Here is a 13,994-nt window from a genome sequence, read left to right as displayed (position 1 = left end):
TACACGTCGCGTGTCATACTCCGAAGCAAAGAATGTGTTTAAATCAGTGCAGCCTCCATCATTCACTACCTCATTTGCATCAGCTGTGAAACAGCTCGTCGTTAAAGTTAGCGTGACGATACAAACAGAAGTGGCAACTGTCGCTACTAACAATTGCTCCTGTTGCTACACATGACAACATCCGTGTTCTGGTAACACTGCGTTTGTCAGAGAATCAGTTGCACAAACAATGACAATGTGGAGTCATTGCCGCCAACAGCAAATGTCCCGTCGGCGCCGACTGGTACACTCATTCAGAGACCTCCTTTGTTTCAGCCCAACAGGGAAAAGCCACCACAAGGACCAAGTCCAAGTCCAGCGGCCCAGTCCCTAAAGAACCGGCAGTGAAAATGACTGCTAGTGCTGCTATTGACGATTTGGCAATGGATATGGTTCCAAACGGCGACCTGCCTAGTCCTACTAGTCCACCACCAATGACCTCTCTGCCCCGCCAAGGTGCAAAGAGAAAGGGAAGGCAAACTTTCCCAATAGATTATGGACATCCTGCAGTGGAACTTAAACGGCTTCAGAGCTCGCGTGGATGAACTAACGTTCCTCACGCAGACCTGAACAGTGTGTGTGTGTGCCTTCAGGAAACACATTTCGAGGAATCCGATACACCTGTGTTTAGAGGATAACGTCTGTATCTAAAAGATGATCTTCATGGCGGTAGAGCTCATGGAGGAGTGGCAGTGTTCGTCCATGACACACTTTACTCCTCCCCTGTAACCCTAATCACCACACTACAGGCAATTGCTGTCACTGTGCATTTTGTGTTCTTTCAGGTAACTTTCTGTTCCCTCCACCTTCCGCCAAAGGCACCACTGAATGGGGAGGCACATTCCGAGCTTATCGAACGGCTTCTTCCACCGTTTGTGCTCTTAGTGGACTTTGACTCTCATAATATTCTATAGGTAGTCTACCCACCTGCCCTAGGGGACGAGTGGTTGAAAGTGTATTAAATTCTGACATTATGTGTCTTCTCAATACACGCTCCACGACACATTTTTGCACAGCAACAGGGGCATTCTCCGCTATTGATCAGACAGTTTACTCTCCTGCTCTCACAGACTGTGTCGGATGGGAGGTGGCAGACGACCTCCACTCCAGTGACCACTTTTCTAATACTTTTCGCCGCCTTTCCCAATCAATGGAGCCTGAGAGAACACCAGCCAAGTGGCTGCTATCCAAGGCTAACTGGACGCTTTATGGCCAACTGGCAGCGCTTGAGCGCAGGGACAGCGCCCACGACTGGATGGGTCGCATTACCGATGTAATCCACGCTGTCGCTGATGCATCGATATCTAAATAGTCAGGCCGTCACAGAAGGTAACCTGTTCCTTGGTGGAACGATCAGTGTCGTTGCGCTATACGGGACAGGCGGACAACGCAGCGCAGATTCACGCACAGTCTGACGGCAGAGAACCTTGTAGCCTTTCGATTAGCGAGAGCCAAAGCCCGATGGACAGTGAAAGAGAGCAAGAAGCAATCACGGCACGAGTTCCTGAAGTCCCTTAATCAGTCGACTTCCGCCACTGCAGTATGGGAATAAGGCAGATATCTGGGAAAAGGATGTCCTGTCAATTAGCTGCCGTAAAGGACAATATAGTCGTGAAAGTAGCATCCGCAGACATCGCTATCACCATGGCACGGTACTTTACGATGTAACATCAGCCATGAGTCCAGTTCCAGTTTTCCACGCCTATTATGAAGTTCGGAAGAAGATACGCTTTCGCTTCCAAGAATGACGAGACCTATAACCTCCCATTCATAATGTGGGAATTGGGCACAGCATTAGCTGCAGCTCGCGAAACCCGCTCCTGGGCCAGACTTTATACATTATGGTATGCTATAGCACCTTAACCCTGCATCTAAAGAAATCTTGCTTGCTGTGTTTAATAAGATATGGAGAGATGGGGAATATCCTGTCTCTTCGAGGGAACCCATTCCTTAATCAGGGAAGGACCGCACTCACCCAGGCAGCTGTCAGAGTGCCGTTTTTGCCAGCTGCGTAGGAAAGACGCTCGGGCGGATGATCAACTCCCGCCTAGTCTGAACTCTGGAATCTCGAAATCTCCCCAGTTGTTTCCAGTGTGGATTTAAAAGATATCGTTCCCCTCTTGATAACCTCACCCTACTGGAGGCGGTTATACAGGAGGCATTCTTATTGAAACAGCATTTAATACCCATCTTTTTTGTCACTGAAAAGGCATACGACACTACTCGGAGACACAATATACAGTACTTTGCCAGCTACATGAATGAGGCTTCCATGGCCGCCTCCCATTTTCCTGCGGACCTTTCTTGCTGAACGTTATTTTCGGTACAAAATCAGGAATACTCTTTCCGAGCGATTTTCTCAAGTTCATGTTATCCAACAGGTAAGCTTTTTAAGCGTGACTTGGTTCGCAGTTGCGATCAGTGGCGTATCGTCTGTGCAGGCCGGTGTAGCCGAGCGGTTCTAGGCGCTACAGTCCGGAACCGCGCGACCGCTACGGTCACAGGTTCGAATCCTGCTTCGCGCATGGACGTGTGCCATGTCCTTAGGTTGGTTAGGTTTAAGTAGTTCTAAGTTCTAGGGGACTGATGACCTCAGATATTAAGTCCCATAGTGCTCAAAGCCATTTGAACCTTTTCGTATCATTTGCAGTGAGGAGTCTTGTGGAATGGTCGCTGTTTGTGACTGATCTTTCTATTTCCTGTTCCACTTATGGTCCCATATCTTCCTCTCGTCAGTTACAGTTGACATTTAAGCAACTGAAAGAATGGTTTGCTGAGAGAGGTCTTAATTTATCTCCAGGGAAAAGAGTATGTATTGATTTTAATCGTGATGATTCTCTTTTTAGACCTAAGGAACCGAGGCTGTGGGATACTGTTTTACATTTTAAGGAGACGGTGTCGTCTTTAGGTCTCTTGTTTGATAGCTAACTTACTCAGTTGCCACTTGGCAAGGAGCTCAAAACACGAACCCTTAAACGCTGGATGTGCTGAAGTGCTTAAATGGGTAGAACTGGGTTGCAGATAGATCCTGCTTGCTGCAGTTCTGTAAGAGTTCCGTGCGATCACGTCTTTATAATTGGTGTACGGTCTGTGGCTCAGCATGACTAACATATTTAAAGATGCTGGATTCTGTACACCACTAGGGCATCAGATTGACCACAGGAGCCTATAGGACGAGCCATATACCGAAGTTATGTGCAGAGGGAGGCTAGCCGCCATTAGCTGCTCGGCGGCAGTTCCTTGCGGCTGAACAAGCACTCAAGCTCCGGTCGTTTCCGACTTTGCTGGCTTTCCCTGCAGCTATTAATATCTGAGTATTCTTAGAAAGACTCTACCGCACTCGTCCACGAGGGACGGAACCATTCGGTAAACGGACAAAGCAGCTTTTATTGGATCTGGGACTGTCTCTGCCAAACATACAGAGGCAAAGTTGGTGCAAAACTCCGCCCTGGTTGTTATTGAAACCTAGAATAATTTTAGATTTCACAGAGTGCAATAAATTTTAAGAATCAATTTCTTGTCATTTTAAAAGAGTACCAGGACTCTCACGTGGTATACACAGATGGGCTCAAAGAGGGGGATGCTGTCGGTTGTTCCGTCATTTTTCCTGCCTGTGTCTTCAGGTTCCGTCTGCCTTGAGCATTTACTGTCTTTGACACTGACTTTATGCAATTTTTAAAGCTGCGGATCAGAAGAAACATGAACGTGGATCCAAATTCCTCATATGCTCTGACTTGCTTAGTACACTTCGGACTATCCATTTTATGGGCCCGACAGATAGAACTGTCCATAACATCCACTTGCACGGACAAAGAAAGGAGGTCTCATTTTGCTGGGTACATTGCTGCGAAGGCCAGTCGTGCGTCTTTGGGAGGAAGAGTGGCAGGGCGTGACGGAAAATAAGTTTCAGTCAGTAAAAGAGACTGTGAGGCCATGGCGCCCCTCCTTCTGGGCAGTTAGGATTGATGAAGTATGCTTAACGCGACTTCGAATAGGACACACCCCCTGACACATTGCTACCTTCTCAGGCGTGAAGATACGCCTGTTTGTGATGCATGTGGTGTGCTGATTGTGGTTCGGCACCTTTTAACCGACTATATTTTATATAACGACAGGAGGGTTCAAGGTGCTTTGCCGATAGCTTGCCCTCAATACTAGGTGATAATGAACTGAATGTGGCCCGTGTTTTACGATTACATGTTTTGCGTTCACTTCCGTCTAAGCTCTTAGGTCGACGCTTTTAGTGTATTAGAGAACGACTGGCTCATCCCGTTACTATTTTCATGACCCACCGATCTTCTTTTTTGGACTTGCCTCTCAGTGGCTGCCCATATCAAATATCACTGTTTGTAATGGTCTGCCTCTACTCGCTTGCTCTATCGCACAGGTCAGAGGTGTCGTGTGTATTCATTTAAAATGGAGTACAAGGGAACGTATGTGGTCTTTTGTTGTATTTTTCTCATTTTATGTGCTATAGCACCATTCGCCTCACACCGCAGCGTGCTGGCGCTGATGACCGCAATGTTTAGCGCCCTCCAGATGCAACAATAACAATAACAATAACAACAGCGAACGAGAATAATATGAGGTGTTCACTAACAATCATCTTCCTAACACCTCTTGCCGCGCGGTGTAGCCGCACTGTCTCAGGCGTCTTGTCACGGTTCGCGCGGCTCCCCCCGTCGGAGGTTCGAGTCCTCCCTCGGGCATGAGTGTGTGTGTTGTCCTCAGCGTAAGTCAGTTTAAGTTAGATTAAGTAGTGTCTAAGTTTAGGGACCGATGACCTCAGCAGTTTGGTCCCATAACACCTTACCACAAATTTCCAAATGTTCCTAAACGCCTCTTGAACAAGTCAAGCACAATATGGGAAGAACAGTCACGTGTCCAGATTCTACAGGTAGCATAGAAAATGTTAAACACAGCTTGAAGTCAGTTTTTCTAAACTCATTTTATTCAACAAACAAATTTCGAATAAAAATTTGGTATAATGTCAAGCTAACAACTCATGGGTAAGCATCTGGGTGACGTTTTAGAAAACCACTAATAAGTAGGCAGGTAAGCACTCCTCATTTTCAAAGCACAAATCGAACGAGAGAACGCTCTGTAAGGAAATTTAAACACTCAGTAGGAACGCGACGTCGATCAAGACCCATAATACGGCATATGCAGAAAGACAACACCCAATCCCTCCCTCCCTCCCTCCCCCCCCCTCTCTCTCTTTCACACACACACACACACACACTTTCTCACGGTAAAAAACTAAACAACTAGCGTCACCAAGCAATCAATGATGACCAACGTCAGAAGTTACCACCAACATGTGGCCAATCACATTAACTCATTAACTCTGTCCATCTGTTGTTTGGAGAGAGAGAGAGAGAGAGAGAGAGAGTAGAATTCCAAGCAGAATCTAAGCGAATACCTCCTTCTCTAAGGTCACCTGTTAATTCAATCTCAATTGATTCCATCCCAATAGCTGGATGCGCACACCCAAATCTGAGTGTTGTCATATTCCACAGGATGACCGGTACCAAGATAGTGTTCTGCAATAAGTAGCACACTGGCTCGGCTATTGTAAGCGTGTGTGATGCTTATGCTCACTACCCTGTTCCTACACGGTTTTGGTGGTCTGACCAACGTGTGACATGCCACAAATGCAAAGAGACACCGTATGCAGCCGTCTTGCGCACACCAATATCGTATTTTTATTCTTGGTTATCAGTCTAATGATTAGTTTAATGTGGCCTGCCACGAATTTTGCCTTGAGCCTACCACTTCGTCTCAGAGAAAGACTTGCGTCCTACGTCCTCAGTTATTTGCTGGATGTATTCCAACCTCTATCTGTCGCTTCCACTTTTTCCCTCTACATCTTCCACTAATACTAAAGAAGTCTTTCTGTTACGTCGTAACACATGTCATATCATCCCATCCCTTGTTGTTGTCAGTGTTTTTATTTCTTCCCCGATTCTCTGGAAAACCTGCTCTTTTCGTATCAGTGCACCATATTTTCAACTTCTTTCTATAGCATCACATTTCAAACGCTTCGATTCTCTTCCTTTTAGGTTTTCTCACAGTCCATGATTCACTATCGTACAATTCTGTGCTCCAGACCCTAAAACGCAGAAAGTTCTTTCGCAAAAGCCGATTTTTCTTTTGGCCTGGAATGTTCTCTTTGCCTGTGCTAGTCTGCTTTCAATGTTCACCTTGCTTCGTAGATCGTGTGTTGTTTTGCTACCAAGGCAACGGAATCCTTTCGCTTCGTCTACTTTCTGATCACAACTACCGATGTTAAGTTCATCGCAAATGTTATTTATGATACTCCCCAATGCTTTCTTTTTCTTAGGTTTACGTTCAGTCCATATTCCGTGCTCAGTAGACTCTTCATTTCGTTCAGTTTGTCCTGTAAATCTACTTCGCTTTCGCTATAGGACAGAAATGTCTCCAGCGAGTCTTATCATTGCTTTCCTTTCACTTCTGAATCTTTCTTTTATTTCCGTCATCGCTTCTTTGTCGTAGAGACTGAACCTAGGGGTGAGAGAATGCATACCTGTCCATTATCCTCTTCAACCCGAAACCTTCGTTCTAGATCTTTCAGTCTTATCGTTCCCTCTTTGTTTTTATACATACTATGTATTATTCGTCTTCCATATGCACTGAAGACCCGGAAAAAATGGTGCACCTGCTTAATATTGTGTAGGGCCCCTCGAGCACGCAGAAGTGCTGCAGCACAACGTGGCAGGAACTCAACTAATGTCTGAAGTAGAGCTGGAGGTAACAGACACCATGAATTCGTAAGAGTAGGATGGGGTAGAGATCTCTTCCGAACAGCACGTTGTGAGGCATCCCACATATGCTCAGTAAGGTTCACGTCTGGTGAGTTTGGTGGCCAGCGGAAGTGTTTAACATCAAATTTCCATGAATTGATGCAGGTGGTCAGACAAGATGCTTATGTATGTGTCACCTGTCAAAGTCGTATCTAGAAGTATACGGGACCCCATATAACTCCAACTGCACACGTCCCACACTATTACAGAGCCTTCACCAGATTGAACATACCCCTGATGACGTGCCGGGTCCATGGGTTCACGAAGTTGTATCCATACCCGTACACGTCCATCCTCTCGATACATGTTTGATATGAGATTCTTCCGACCGGACAACACGTTTCCAGTCATCAACCGTCAAATTTCGGTGTTGACGGACCCAGGCGAGGGTACACGAGTGGGTTTTCGGTTCCGATGATGTTTGGTTGAATGGTTCGCACGCTGACTCTTGTTGATGCCTCAGCACTGAGATCTGCAACAACATGCAGAAGGGTTTCACTTCTGTCACGTTGAAAAATTCTCTTCAGTCGTTGTTGGTCCCGCACTTGCAGGATCTTTTTCCGGCCACAGGTATGTCGGAAATCTGATGTTTTACCGGATTTCTGATATTCACGGTACACTCATGAAATGGTCGTATGGGAAAATCCCCAATTCATCGCTACCTCGGGGATGCTGTCTCCCATCGCTCGTGCGCCGACCTTAACACCACGTTCAAACTCATTTAAATCTTGATAACCTGCCATTGCAGCAGCAGTAACCGATCTAACGGCTACACCAGATACTTGTCTTGTATCGGCGTTGCCGACCGCAGCGTCATATCCGGCCTGTTTGCATAACTCTGTATTTGAACACGCATGCCTATACCAGCTTCTTTGGCGCTTCACTGTGCATTACGCCTAGATTTCTCAGAACTTCGGAGATCTTGCACCACTTTACATTGTCAAATGTTTCTTGTAGGTCGAGAAATCCTATGAACATGTTTGTGTATTCAATTTTTCTTTAGTATTGTCACTCGCAAGGTCAGAACTTCATCTCTCGTGCCTTTACCTCTTCGAGATCCTAAATATACCTCATTTAAAAAATCCTGAATTTCCTTTTTCATTCTTCTGTGCATTAGTCTTGTGGCCAACTTTGAGGATGTCACGAAAAATCTAAGTCAGGATGACAGATCAGCGGTTAGAGACCATAAAAAGACGAATAAGGAAACCAATGCACCAACTCGTTCGATTCTGTAATTATGAGTGTGATAAAAAAAATGTAGCCTCGGATGAAATGAGTCTTCTTCTTCTTCTTCGGTTATCAACCCACAGGTTGGTTGGCAGCAGCACGCCATTCCGTTCTTTTGTCAACTTTCTTCTTCATATCTGCATAGGTCTGGCACCCGATGTCATTTATTACTTGTTGAATGTAGCTTAATCTAGGTCGTCCTCGGCGAGTTCTTCCTTCAATGATTCCTTCTAATATTCTCTTAATGAAATTGTTATGCCGTAAAATGTGACCTATGAAGGTTATTCTTCTTTTCTGTATATTTCGCCAAAGAGATCTGTTTTCTTTCACTCTTCTGAGGACATCTTCGTTTGTAGCCTTGTCTCGCCAGCTGATTTTTTCCATTCTCCGGTAGCACCACATTTCGAATGCCTCTAATCTTCTCTTTTCTTCTTTTCCACAAGTCCAAGTTTCACATCCGTAAAGGGCTGTACTCCACACATAGGTTTTCATGACTCTCTTTCTTACGTCTAAACTAACATTTCTACTCGTCAGTAAGTTTCTTTTTCCATTGAATGCTATTTTGGCAAGTTGTATTCTGTATTTAATGTCACTTTTGCTCCTTCCATCTGCTGTTATTTTGCTACCTAAGTAGTTAAATTCTGTAACCTGCCCTAGTGTGAAGCATAAAGTCGGCACAGTTGTCGTAAAGACGTGTTTGGGCTAAAAAGACTACACGTGTACAATAATCTCTGCGCCTCGCGATCTACGTGAAGAGAGTGAAAAAGAGTATGTTTTATGTAACGTTAACTTTCTTTCCATGAGCTATACGTATGGGAGCGTGGGTGGAATGACGTGTAAGTGGGAGCTGATGTTTCCATAACTTCTAATTTTAACTCCATGAACTCCATGGGACAGAGGACTATTCGTAGTTTCTACGTTATAAATCGGCCTTGAAATTTCTGCAGATCCATCATTGCTTTATACTGAAATTATTTTAACAGACAATGGTGAGGTCCACAGCGACTTCGTTGTACTAGGAGTTACGATTTTGCAACTTTTCTGTTATATTATCACACAAGTAAAGAAATCCACCCTTACTGAAAGTATTTGCCGAGGGAATTTGTTTTGACATTGAGGTCTGTGGAAATCTAGAAGAGGTCACTCAAATGAATTCGCCTTGCACAATGTTGTTCCATAGGAAGAAATACCGTTTGTGGTCTACATAGCAAGAAACTGTAAGACATTCGTGCATTCTGTAACGCTAGAGGTCCAACAGACATTCGTGGTATTATAAAATTTTGTTTTGAAAAATATAGAACGTGAAAACGAGATTATAATATCGAAAAGAATTACGACGAGGGTCTCTTGGAACCACAGGAACGTATTTCCGATTTCCTTCGCCGACATAGTACATACAACCATTTGTTGAGGTCCAGTAGGCCTATTGCGACTTTAATTTATTAGAAAATGCACAGCTTTTCACGCAATCATTCTGGCTGCTACAGTACTAGAATTTTTCAATATATTGAGACAACAGCTGTTTCCATCGGAATAATCGAGTCTCTTCGTTCCGATTCTCTGGTCGCAACTTAAATTATCGATAGATTTTTTTAATTTGTTAGAGAAACTCCTTCAGATCATTCCACATTTAGAACCCCTTGCACCAACTCGACTCCCCTCGGATCAGTCTGACAGTAATCGAGTTCTATCATCAACTGTAAAATGAAATAATACTGGGATAAGGAACGAAACGTGTGTGTGTGTGTGTGTGTGTGTGTGTGTGTGTGTGTGTGTGTGTGAGAGAGAGAGAGAGAGAGAGAGAGAGAGGGAGAGAGAGAGAGAGAGAGAGAGAGAGAGAGAGAGAGGTGCAAGAACAATACCTTACACCTCTCGTTTATGACCCTATTTCATATTTTATGTTTGTCATACCAAGCTCGTATTTCTGCTTTCAGAAAGCATCATGAAATTATAACGAATACAGCACTGAGAACGATACTAAAGATGTTTCTATCCTACAGTATCTTCGATAATGGACTGAATTTCTTTTAGAAATAAATTTAGTAACATTTACATAAATGAAATAATAGTAGTTCTATAAGCATCGTTAATTTGAGAATTAAAATATTCACAGAATATACTGAAAATACTGAGTTGTGTTTTGGAGATCGTTGTGTCTGAGGCTTTGGTCCAAAGTTCTATGCGATTTTCAGCACTGCTCACTCGTAACTGATTTGGACAAATGGTTGGTTATTCACAAATGTTGCCACCTTCAGCTTGTTGGTAAGATTTCTTTGTAGTGATTTGACAGAAATTATCTAGACCGATATGAAGGGATGCCAACACAGCTAGGTTTCCAATAAGTGAGGTTACTATGACAAAAACTAATGAGAACCAGAGTGATATTCAATATGAATTTTTATGATGAGTATTGTAAGCACACTCTGCCATTGTGTGATTTGTAGAGTATCCATGTAGATGTGTTTATATATAAAATTTAGCTCAAATCTGGTGATATATCTACACACAGGTTAGATTAGAGTGTCTGTATCACACAAGGCCTACATTTCTGAACACATTCACATATGACAGTAGTCATTTCATTGTTCAGGGAAGTTATGTAGAAACAAACTCAGTAAAGACCAGGCAATGTGCTCCACTGACAACCCCACACATGCACAAACAGTAAAATATATGGTAGTATAGGCTTGAATAAGACTGTAGATGCACTGATAACTCCAAAGCTACTTTTAGTATCAAAGAGTTCCTTATGAATGTCAGCTTGTGTTGATGAAGTATAACAACATTTGGCAGAGAATATTTCAGTATATATTACCTATTGTAGGAGTAATAAGATTTTTCCTAGCTGTACATTTTGACTGCACATGTAGTGTAACGGTATGAACAGATTTATATGTATATAAAAAGGCAAGAAAAAATACAACATGGTTTTACAAAAATGAATTACAGAAACAATCAGACAAGTAAATAATGTGAAACAGCGTACAGTAATAGACATAACAAGAAAGAGTTTATTTTATGTGCACAGAAGGACCCACAGAAAATTTTAAATCTATTCAAATAAACATGTCTTCTTGTTCATCAGTAAAATTCACAGAAGCATAGGGAGTAAAGTAGAAAGTGATAGATCAGGGTAGTGCTCACACAAAAGAAATAAACACATGAGGATAGTGGTCACATACATAGATAAGACGAACGCCAATATATACTTAAGAAAAACACAGAGTAGTTGGTAACCAAGGTACAGATCAAAGAATACTTTATGCAGTCGCTTGAACGTCAGTCTATTATTGAGCATAATACGGTCAATAATTAGCATACTATCTAGCTATATTTCATCCTTTAGTTTATGCACCTCTTAGTCATTTTACGCACAATTCCAGTAAACTTCAAACAAATACAACTGTTTACTTTATCACTTTGCTTCTATTTGTCTTATATTTCCAACTGTTTACATTATCTCTTTGCTTCTATTTGTCTTACATTTCATACATTCCTCCAAGTTAATATTATTTAGATCCATTGCCCTAGCTAACCATTTCATCTCAAATTCATGTTTGTAACGGTTTCCTTGTCCATGTTTATGTTGTACAACTTCCTTTCTTACACTTTTTTTCTTTGTTTCCTCCTTACACATCGTTCACGACGTCTTAGACATCTTTTATGACTTATGGGAGCTCACAATAGTTCTACACTCAACATAACTTTTACACTAATGGCGCCACATCCTATAGTATGCAGAGAAAAAGGAACTCAACAAAGAACATAAGTGTAAGAGGCAAATTGACCATGAAAATTCCATAAGCTAAACAAATGAACTTTATAATGTTCCATTACATGCAAATAAAAGACGACAGTTAGTCTACAGTGTCATCTACGTTAGTAGAAAAATATATATACAATAAGTTTATCCAGTGCCATGGTAAAAAGAATACAGCTGAGAAGTAAAATAAAAATTCATTACTGTTACACACACTTCTTCCATATTACTTTCCTTACTGCTTTTTTATACTAAGTATGTTGCTTATCCATGTCACAACTCATGGACCATGAATTTCTTCTTCATTTCCAAAATTTCCCAGACACTTAGACTGAGCAACGCTGTTGCTATGACATCGTTTCATACACATGTAACGTTTACCTGCTAAACAAAGAAAACAGAAATAAATTCTGCAGAAATTGGTGGAAGTTATGTTTTATGTGCATGTAGCTACAAGTTATTCATCAATATAAATAAGAAAATAGAAATTACCATAAAGACTAGTCGCAAAACTTTCAGTGAGATAGCTTATGGTAAAAGGGTGTGTCACAGTACAGTGTAGCAATCAGTGCTAAGCCATATCTTTGAGAAACACTATTCGTGTACAAATGGAGACAAAAACTTACATTTCTCGAATTACCGTACAATTTTCTTACTGTTACATGCTGTGTTGTTCCACTGAAAAAAACGGCACTGTATGTTTAGTAAAAAGAATGAATAATTTGCATCAGATACGCATAAACTCCACACAGCAAATAACTATATAGTCTCAAGTCACGTTACCTTCATTCACTATTGTCATCTAGACACATCTTTTCAAAAACTTACCTTTTACACTTACAAAAACAAAATGAATCGAAATGGAATAAACATTGACTATAACAAGAAACGGTCTCTCTATACCCTAACCACCTCTTTCTCTATATTAATCATCATAATCATTGCCTCATTCTATAACAGTATGCATCATAAATCTCATAATTGTCATCTTGTGTACCTAACGAACATACATCTCGTTATCAACTCACTATAGATCCTGAAAATCTTCTTACACCAAAATACCTACTAGTCCTCTTTCCAAACAACACAGTCACCAACCTAACAACCTGTATACCTCTTCAAAAATGCTAGAAAACGTGTATCTCTTCAAAAGTGGTGGGAAATGTTATATGTCTTTGTATTGTCATTACTGTGTAGAGCCAAAACATATTTCTGAGGTGAACAACACATTGCTGATAACCTGTGTATCCCCTCATAAGTCATTTAAAGAAATACTATCAATATTTTTTTTACAAATTACTTCTTCTTATTCGGAGTCTAAATGAAATTTGAAAGTTAGTAGCAGTTTTTCATCGTACTTGTTGTGACAGCAAATCGCTCGATTTGTTGCCTGATAAATGAAGTTTGTTGCATAACAAAAGTCGTCCGATTGTTGTCAGACGTTGCCTGCCACTCGATAGGAGTCCCTTTGGTATGCAGTGTAATAGCATTGTTTATTGCTAAGTGTTGCTGTGGGCTGTAATGCAAGAAATGTTGTAGAAATCGGTGACAAGTAGTTCTGTCATCTGAGTACAACTTTAGTAAATAGAATTATTCTATATGCCGTTATATATGCGAAATAGGATGAAATGTACGTCTGAATAGTTTCACTTTCAACAACATTGTCGTGTACAATTCTAAGAATCCTATATACAAGAAAGAATTTGTGACTAAAGTGCTTACCATCACAAGGTGAAAGATGACATTTAAGCTCAATTTTCTGTCCAACTTGCTGCTTTTTGATGTTTACCTGTCCTTGTTGAGATTTATTTCTTCTTTCTGTAGCCATCTTGATGTTGTTACGTGGTGTTGGTTACTGAGACTGTGTTGGTTTTGACTGTGTTGCTTGCTACTTGCGTAATTGTTGTTTTGCCATGTACTTTGAGGATTTGATGTACCTGAATTGTGCTCACGATAATTTGCATTATTACCATCTAGGTTAGAGTACTGTCTATGATTATTTTGATTGTTATGGTAATTACGATTCTGTCTGTACCCACTGCCGTAATTCCTGTGATGTCTGTTATTATTATCATAGTCAGAGATGCGGTAATTACTTTATCACAATATTCATTACTCAGCTGCGAGAATTGTACGTCATGCAG

Source organism: Schistocerca piceifrons, chromosome 1 (assembly GCF_021461385.2).
Source record: "Schistocerca piceifrons isolate TAMUIC-IGC-003096 chromosome 1, iqSchPice1.1, whole genome shotgun sequence".
In the NCBI taxonomy this organism is placed as follows: domain Eukaryota; kingdom Metazoa; phylum Arthropoda; class Insecta; order Orthoptera; family Acrididae; genus Schistocerca; species Schistocerca piceifrons.
Note: the sequence above shows the minus strand (reverse complement) of the source record.